The sequence below is a fragment of the Dioscorea cayenensis genome, unplaced genomic scaffold, assembly GCF_009730915.1.
Source record: "Dioscorea cayenensis subsp. rotundata cultivar TDr96_F1 unplaced genomic scaffold, TDr96_F1_v2_PseudoChromosome.rev07_lg8_w22 25.fasta BLBR01001159.1, whole genome shotgun sequence".
Lineage (NCBI taxonomy): Eukaryota > Viridiplantae > Streptophyta > Magnoliopsida > Dioscoreales > Dioscoreaceae > Dioscorea > Dioscorea cayenensis.
Window position 1 is genome coordinate 3,275 of NW_024087550.1, and position 9,950 is coordinate 13,224.

General features: G+C 43.6%; 1 non-coding gene across 1 annotated transcript; it reads right to left on the bottom strand.

Moving 5' to 3' along the window:
* Positions 1 to 1,284: 1,284 nt before the first annotated feature.
* Positions 1,285 to 1,391, bottom strand: LOC120255720. Its single transcript, XR_005535084.1, has one exon. It is a non-coding gene; the product is annotated as a small nucleolar RNA R71 (small nucleolar RNA).
* Positions 1,392 to 9,950: the final 8,559 nt, after the last annotated feature.

Below are 9,950 nucleotides of genomic sequence, written 5' to 3' on the forward strand. Positions count from 1 at the left end.
TAGAGTGAATGGTCTAAGGGATGATCCTCCACTTGGGCTTAGTTGCGCGTGCAACGGAGTGAAGTGTTGAGGTGATCTTAGTATCTAGCGCTTAATTGTGGTTAGGGACCTTCCACCTGGACCAAAGGGTTAGGTTTATAATTAGGAAGAGATTTATCACTTGGAATCCCTAAAGCTCTTTGCAACTCTATTCGAGTGTGAGGTTGAGAGGTTATCTAATCTCTCCTCCGGGACATGTATAGAGTTAGGCATAGTTGACCTTAGATTTGGGACTATGTAATTAAGGATTTCCATGACTCACCATTACATCGATTATGAAGCATAATAGAGGGTTCTTGCAATTGAAACAATTATCTTAGGCGGAGCATTATCCGAGTACCCCATCTTTATCGATTACCTTGCCTCCTCCTTTTCTCGTGCTCTCTTACTTGTTGTTTTTACTTTTGAGAATTAAATCATTTTCACACTTATCACTACTGATCTTTCACATAGCTAAGAATCAGATTAAGTGTTTTTATTCTCTATTCCCTGTGGATTCAATACCCACTCATCCGCGATTATTACTTTAACAAACCCGTGCACTTGCGGGATATACGCAAGGGGACCTTGTCAAGTTTTTGGCGCCGTTGCCAGGGAATAGGCATTTAGAGATACTTTGCACTTTGTTTTCTTAGCTATTTCACCATACATTCTATTTCATATCTTCTTATTCTATCATCGTTCTGATTTCTTTTTCTTTCTTTTTGGGTGCAGCTCCAGGTTATGACTCGAGGGAATCCCTCAATATTGATTGAAGGAGATCCTGAGCTTGAACATACACTTTGAAGAAAAGGGAAAGATCCTGTGCAAGAACAGTCTAATTTAGCTGATTTGGAAGTGGAAGGATCTGAAAACATGGCAGAACAGAACGAGCAACAGCGGATATTATCTGATTATGCCAGACCTTCACTGTTGGGGACACAATCGAGCATTGTGCGTCCCCCGATCATAGCTCAGAACTTTGAGCTGAAGCCGGCATTCATCCACATGTTGCAGCAATCCGCACAGTTCAACGGTTTGGCCGATAAGGATCCAAACAGTCATATAGAGAGTTTTCTCGAGGTGTGTGATATGCTGAAGATAAATAGAGTGACGGATAATGCCATCAAGTTGAGAGCCTTCCCATTTTCCCTAAAGGGGAGAGCGAAGCAGTGGCTACACTCATTACCTAGAGCATCAATTACCACATGGGAGGAAATGGTAGAAGCTTTTCTTGCCTGTTATTTCCCTCCTGGAAAATCTGCAAAGCTTAGGAATGAGATCTCATCCTTTGTTCAGTTGGAATTGGAGTCTCTATTTGAGACATGGGAAAGGTTCAAGGAACTCCTGAGAAAGTGTCCGCAACACGGATTTCTGGAGTGGATGATTGTTCAAACCTTTTACAACGGTTTGAATCCGAGTACAAGGCAACTCTTGGATGCGGCAGCAGGAGGCACCTTAGGTAGTAAGACCCCCGATGAGGCCCGTCAGTTAATTGAAGAAATGGGGTTAAACAACTACTAATGGAATGCTAGGGAGAAGAAAAAGGGGCCAGTCTCCATGAAATAGATGCGGTAACTTCATTGGCGGCTCAAGTGGAAAATTTGAGTAAGAAGTTAGATCTTCTAACTTCAAATAGAGTGGCGGCCGTGACTAATTGCACCGGGTGTGGTGGAGGACATGCTCCCTCCGATTGCCCGATCTCTATCGGTGATGTTTCTTCGTTGGAGAACGTTGATTTTGTAGGTAATGACATGAGCCCTCAAGGAAACCCATATAGCAATACCTACAATTCAGGTTGGAAGAATCATCCCAATTTCTCATGGAGTAATCAGGGTCCACAAAAGGCCATGGGGCCACCGGGTTTCCAACAACAAGCCCCTCAGGTGGAAAACATAGTCTCAAGTTTGGAAACCCGAATGAATGACTTAGAGAAGCACTTGACTCGATTTGTGCAATCTGCAAATACAAGGTTTGAATCAGTCGAGGCTATACTTCGCAACCACACCGCCTCTTTGCATAACCTTGAAAATCAGGTGGGGCAAATTGCGAAGTCTCTCTCTGAAAGGCCACATGGAAGCTTGCCGAGCAATACAGAAACTAACCCTAGAGAGCACGTGAAGGCGATCACTTTGAGAAGTGGTCATGAGGTTGAAGGTAGGCTTCCGAGTGAGAAGCCAAAAGAACACGCACCCGAGGTTATAGAGGTGGAAGAGGGAACAAGCAAAGAGAAAGAGGTGGCACCCCCATCTTTCAAGCCAAGAATCCCTTATCCCTCTAGATTGAAAAATGACCAAGGGGATGAATAGTACAAGAAGTTCCTGAGTTTGTTCAAGCAACTCCACATCAATATTCCTTTTGTTGAGGCATTGGCCCAAATGCCTAAGTATGTAAAGTTCTTGAAAGACTTGTTGACTAACAAGAGGAAGTTGGAGGAAAGTGATTCAGTGATTTTAGATGCTTCATGCTCGGCGGTATTGCAAAAGAACATGCCGAACAAGAAGAAAGACCCGGGAAGCTTCATCATTCCGTGTAATATTGGCAATCTAGGTGAGGAAATGGTATTGTCGGATTCAGGGGCTAATATCAACGTTATGCCATACACGTTCTTTCAAAAGCTAGGCTTGGTTGAGCCTAGGCCTACTCGGATGAATTTACAACTAGCGGACTGAACAGTGCGACATCCGAGAGGCATTATTGAAGACGTGCTTGTCAAGGTGGACAAGTACATTTTTTCGGTTGACTTTGTAGTGCTAGACGTCGACGAGGATGCAGATATACCTTTGATACTTGGGAGACCGTTCTTGCGGACTTCCAAAGCATTGATTGATATGGACGGCGGAGAGCTCACATTTAGAGTTGGAGATAACAAGCTCACATACCACCTTGCTGAAGCCATGCGGCATTCTCTTGATTTTGATGATACTTTATACTTTCTAGACACTACTGATGATATTGTTGATGAATATATGCAGGAAATGTTCAATCCGGATCCGTATGAAGGTTTGTTCGACCAAGAGGAGGGACATGAAGATGTAATGAAGCTTGGATCGACGGAAGAAGTACCATCTACCCCGGGGATCCTGAATAAGGTGCTCCGGAAAATGAAGAGGGCTAGGAGACGCCACCGGAAACACTCCAAGGCTGTTGGAGACGTCTGTGAACGGAAGGAGTTGGATGAATCATTGCTAGGTGGTCCCAAGCCCGATAATACACCATCTACTTTCAATAGATTGTGCACATAATGCTTTCAAGTCATGGGTAAGAGGGCAACCTTCATCTATGAACCCCCGTGAGGTAAGACAAGGTACGTCAAGCTTAGTGACATTAAACAAGCACTTCTTGGGAGGTAACCCAAGTGTTTACTGTTTTTCATAGTTGAATAATGTAGTGTTTTGCATGAATAAATTGTGCAGTATTGGTGTCTTGATTTTTAGATGCTTTTGCTGAGATTTTCTTGTGGGCTTTGAATATTCATCGTGTGTTTTCATGTGGTATTGGTGAAGTTATGTCGTTTGAGCTTTATTCCATGTTTTTCACTTGTGAAACTTGCATACTAGGTAGGCTCTAAGTGTGTGAACATGTTCAGAAATTTTCTGCAGAGCCTGCAGGTTTTTCTAAGGCATCCAGTGAAGACGCACGGGCATGTGAAATTTCCGCACGCCCCTGGATTTGTATTGCGAGCTCATCCAGAGAAGGCACAGGGGCGTGCGGCTGCCCCTATGAACGACCATGCGACTGTCACACGCCCGTGGGTAATTTTCGCACGGGCGTGTGAATTCCTGCATAGTTGGGCGGATTATCCCGAGAGCACACAGGGGCGTGGACTCGTCCCTGTGGGCGACCTTGTGAACCACACACGGGCGTGGGTAATTTCCACACGCCCGTGCAAAATTCTGCAGAGGAGTTCTCTCCATCTCGAGAAAATACAGGGGCGTGTGGCTGCCCCTGTGAGTTGGGCATGTGAATGTCCACGCCTGTACGGAATTTTCGCGCGGGCGTGTAGAACACTTGGTAATTTTCTCGGATGTTCAGGGAAGCCGCAGGGGCGTGCGGCTGACCCTGTGGGTCGGGCGCACGGGCGTGGGTATTTTCTGTACGCCCGTGCGAGAGCAGTCAGTGTCGAAGGAGTGTTTTCCCGAGAGCGCACAAGGGCGTGTGTACGCCCCTGTGGCTTTCTTGTAATGAGGCGCACTGGCGTGGGCAATTTTCACACGCCCGTGTGGATGCACAGAACGCTAAGGGACGTGAGTTCTTTTTAAAGAAGACTAGTTTCTCTCCCTCTTCACGTCCTCTATTCGTCTGAAAACATTCTCACATCATTCTCCGACTTCATAGCGCCGATTTGGTAGGATTTTTGCGAGTTTTTCCGGCCGATTCTTCATTTTCTCATCCCATCTCGTCGGTAAGCCCTATTTATCATTTTCTTTGCCAATTCATGGTTTCCATCGATTAATTTAGTGAAAAATGTTTCGTCTCTTCAATTCAAAAGATTATTTGTGTTTTAGAACGAAGTAGAACTGATTTCACGGTGCGTTGTTGGATTTTTAAGGCGCGGCCATGCGGGTTTCATGCCCCGTGGATCTACACGGGCGTGTTGAAATTCCACACGACCGTGTGGATTTTTGCAGCATTAGCTAATCAACCTGTTTGACCGATTGTATTTTAAATTTTGTAGACTATGGCACCTCGGTCAAAGAAGCAGACGGATAAGCGGCCGCGTGAGTCATCTTCTGAGCCTGAGGGCATGAGTTTCACTATTCCTAAGCACCAGGTTCGTTTGAGAGGTTGTCGAGAGTTCGCTTTGGACAAACTCGATTCCTAGATATGAGCATACTGAGAGATCTACAACAGGGAGATGAGTTTGCAGATGAGGTCGAGGATCTCGTATCAGTAGGTGGTTTGAGGCGGTTATTGACAATTAAAGAGCCAACCATCCGAGAATTGGTACTAGAGATGCTATCCTCATTCGAGTTTGATAGATCTTACGCGAACTTCGACAGTTTGGACACCATTCAGTTTAGAGCACTTGGACACCATCATAGATTGAGCGTCACTCAGTTTTTAGTTCTGCTTGGCTTGTATGAGGAGGTATTCACAGACACTGAGGAGTACACTCAGTTACCGACTGATTACCTTGGAGCCTTGACCCCGCAGAGAGCTTACAGAGTACTATATGGTCAGGGTTAGTACGAGCCGGGGGTGTCCAAGGCTACGTGCCTTTCCTGACCTGCATACAGATATTTACATGCCATCATGAGTAGGTCGGTGAATGGCCGTGGTGATAGCACTGGTGTTCTGAGCTGGCAGGAGCTTCTATACTTGTACTCGATGGTGCAGCGCGTACCGATTCACTTAGGACACATCATGGCAGAGTATATCAGACATCAGGGGCATTATGCTAGACTGGGAGCGATCTTCTCGGGGCCCCTACATTACGAGATTAGTGTTGAGCATGGGTCTCTTGGCTTCGATTCGTGGGGCTGAGAAGACGAGTATACCTACCCCCCTGAGTTTAGAGACACTAGGATTGATGGGCATGGTCCGCAGAGTTCGGACAAGGGTTTATACTTTGGTACTACCAGCCCCAGAGATAGCTGAGGATGAGGGTGATCATGCTGAGACTTCCCAGCCTGCCCCGAGCCTCAGCCAGCACCGATGGAGACTGAGGCACCTCCGGTAGTAGAGGACACAACCCCCCTCCCCGTGCGTATGTTTTCACCATCTCGAGCCCATGATCACTTTGAGAGGCTCGAGAATGCGAGTAGGGAGTGTACTGGGCGAGATGTGGCTGAGGCTCGAGCAGAGATTTCCGAGATTAGGGTTACGCAGGTCACTCGTTACACAAAGTTCATGGCACGTTTCGACGTATTACAGCAGATCTTAGAGCTAGACGTCGCCTCATCATTTGTCTTGCGTCCGAGGACTCCTCAGGCTCTCTCGGTACCTCCAGCATCCCCATTACCTATTCTCGCACCACAGGATCCACCATGTGCGTCTTCACCAGCAGCAGCACCTTAGCCTGAGGGCGACACCGATACTTGACTTTACTTTATTTTACCTTTATGCACTTTATTTTTAGACTTGTTCACTCAGAAAGGATTCTCCTTCTGAGTTTATTTTCATTTTGCATCTCGAGTTGTATTCCTGCTTTATCTTATATACTCGGGTTGATTTTGTTTTTATTGAGCTTCACTGAACCCCCTCGTGTATGCGTGCAGATGGTCTTGTCATCTTGGGAATTGAGACTTTGTCATGGGCACGGCCAAGGTGCTTCGGCACTTGCCCGTGTGAGCTTCACAAACCGTCGGAACATTACTCCCAAGGACTTAGCTCCATCAAACGTGACACTAGGAGTCAGGGGAGTATTGTTTTGATTGCTTATCCCACATATATTCTTCATTAATATATATTTTTTGAGTGAGCTTGAATACGTACATTGGGGACAATGTACAACTTAAGTGTGGGGGGGGGGGAGTTTCATAGTGCACACATCTTTTTTTTATTGTTCTTGATTGATATACATGCTCACATAGCCAATGGCGGTTCACCTTAGTTACAATGATTGTATTCTTGAGTTTAGGAGAATTTTTAACATTGAATGTTTTCATGCTCTAGTTCTTGCTTGAATTTCTAGGAATTTTTACCTGAACTACACTCAGTACACTACTCACTCTTTAAACTCTATTGGAAACTCATGTTCGATGTTAAAGGGACTAGTTATAGTTGTTTCTTGTGTTAAATTCTGGAAAAAAAATGAAAAATGAAAAATGAAAAGAAGGAACAAAATAGTTTTATTGTTTATTTGTGCTTGTTGGGTGGAAAGAGCTACCACCTATGAAGTATGAAGCTACTCTCATAAGTCGGATACTAGCTATGCCCTAATGAGAGAAAGAGCTATCTCATAGAATGAGTGAAAGCTACCACTCCCGGTGAAAGAGCTACCACCTCGAAAGTGTGAAAAGCCACCTTAGCGGTCGCTTTGGGAAGGGCTACCTTAGAGGATGTGTGAAGCTACTACCATCTTTGAAATTGTTGTCACTTTTGTAGATAAATAAGTCCCTTGTACTTAGAACTTTGAGTAGTATACCTTGGGTTGTTTTGAGTGAGTTCACACACGTACACGATTTCGGGTTTGTTGTCCTTTTTGATTCAAGTTTTTCGCTAGAGCTTTGATTTTTTGTATTTAATGTTGAAATTTCCCTTACTTGTAGAATGCTTTCTCTGTACACTTTGGTGAACCTAAGGCCAAGAACTTCCAATATTTCCTTCATCTATGCACAGAATGTTTAATTTTTGCTTGAGGACAAGCAAAAGCTTAAGTGTGGGGGAGTTTGATAAGTGCTTGTGTGATATGAATGCGAAGCATTCTTTCCTTATGTTGAGCATTACTTTTCTCGGGTTTTTTCATTAATATGTGTGTTTTTATGTTACTCTCGTGCAGATAGGGTTGTGAGGCCGAGTATGAAGGAAAGAAGCGAATGTGGATCATAATGCACCAATTTTGGAGGAAATCTTGCTAAGGCTCAAATGCGAAGACATAGGTCGGGTACGAGATGCTAGGGTGTATGCCAATCTCCTCGTATTTGAGTTAGCACAACCATTTGGAGGGGCACAAGGGCAATCACACTCAAGCATTCTGACTTATGCACATAGAACAAGATCTCCACCAACTTATCCGTCATTAAAGAAGCAAAGCGATCCACGACGTGAACGTGTGCCCGTTTGCATCACCTCGATGAAAGTATGGACTTGGGATGTATTTTAAGCCAGGTACTGTAGCAGAACATTGTAGTGAAAGTACTGTAGCGGCGCTGTTCACTGCTGGACGAGAAAACAGGAATTCAGAGAATCCACAGGGGCGTGTTGAAATTATACACGCCCGTGTGGAAATTCCACATGGGCGTGTGAAAAATCCACAGGCCCGTGTGGTTGCCCGATTCCAGCCCTATTTAAAGCCGATTCAGTCCTGATTTCAGCATTCTTTTCTCCATCTTTTCCCCAACTTGAGAGAGGGCTTCGGCTAGGGTTTTGAGTTGTATTGGTTATGGTTTTGGAGATGTTCTACAGATCCGACATCGTCATTCCTTAGGAAGAAGGTTGGTAGGGGAGCTTCTGTCGAGGCGTATCCTATACCGGATAAGGGAATCCTTGGACGACGAGTAGAGGACTTTCCACAAGACCATCGACACAACCATCGAGGGGGTTTCTTTATGGATTCATTGCTTTTACATTCTATTTCTTTGATTGTACTTAGCTCCATGGAGAGCTAAACCCCTAGTGGGTACTTGGGTATTTGTGAACCCTAGGATGTATTTGTTTCATTGAATCTCTTTATTATGCTTTCAATTAATTGATGTTTATTGTGAGTTCCAACCTTGAATGCTTGATTGTATAAACATTTCCCCTAGAGTGACACTAGGGTTGAGAGTTCTTGTTGGTAACCTTGTGAGTGAGTGACACACCACAAGCGTTAGACAAAGCTAGGTTGGAGATGGTTGAGAGGGTGAGTCGAGAGGTACAGGAGCGTCCCCTTTCCCCTCCGAAGTGATAGATTCTACCTCTATTCCTCGAGTTCTTTGCGGCCATAATAGAGTGAATGGTCTAAGGGATGACCCTCCAGCGGGGCTTAGTTGCGTGTGCAGCGGGTGAAGCGTTGAGGTGATCTTAGTATCTAGGGCTTAATTGTGGTTAGGGGACCTTCCACCGGACCAAAAAGGTTAGGTCTATAATTAGGAAGAGATTTATCACTTGGAATCCCTAGAGCTCTTCGCAACTCTATTCGAGTGCGAGGTTGAGAGGTTATCTAATCTTTCCTCCGGGACATGTATAGAGTTAGGCATAGTTGACCTTAGATTTGTGACTATGTAATTAAGGATTTCCACGACTCACCATTGCATCGATTAGGAAGCATAATAGAGGGTTCTTGCACTTGAAACAATTATCTTAGGCGGAGCATCATCCGGGTACCCCATCTTTATCGATTGCCTTACCTCCTCCTTTTCTCGTGCTCTCTTACTTGCTGTTTTTACTTTTGAGAATTGAATCATTTTCACACTTATCACTACTGATCTTTCACATAGCTAAGAATCGGATTAACTTTTTTTATTCCCTATTCCCTGTGGATTCGATACCCACTCATCCGGGATTATTACTTCGACAAACCCGTGCACTTGCGGGATATACGCAAGGGGACCTTCTCAAGGTCTTAACACTCATAGAAGCAGATAAAGTAATGAAAATTTATAAAACTCTTTTAGGCATACTGTGAGATCTTGACACTCACAAGGTGAATAGAAGCAATTAAAAAAAATAATTTTCAACATGTTTTTTTGCGAAGGAGTTAAGTCCACCAGCCAAATATTGCAAATATAAAAAAAAAATAGAATTAGGGAAATATAGAATTCCTAGTTTTAGTATTCTCAATCATGTTTATGTTCTCATATCTTTTTTATAGCCAATAAAAATTAATTTTTATGTTTGTCCAATCATTTCTCATTCACACTTATTCTTAATCGGAGGTTCCCATGACTTAGTCTGGGGTAATTAACATTAGGGGATTACTCCTAATGGAAGTCGTAACCTCAAAAGTTAAATTACTTTTGTATTTGTACTCATAGGACTACTATTTTTAATTGTTCCGAATATCCTTTCAAAATATCCAAATTGGTGCATATTTACAAATCAATAAATCCTACTATTTGCTAATCTTGCACAACATAGCTAAAACATAATATTAATTTAATTTAGTGAGGGTATTTTTGTTAATTTATAACTTGTGGTTAACTCCTGTTTAAAATTCTGGAATGCTGCCTAAAATTACAGTTTGGTGAATAAATATATTTTAAAAGCCTTTGCCCATGATTTTTTTATTTTTTTTAGGAAATTATTATGTTTGTATATTTGGCACGGCATGTGGCATGGTATAAATA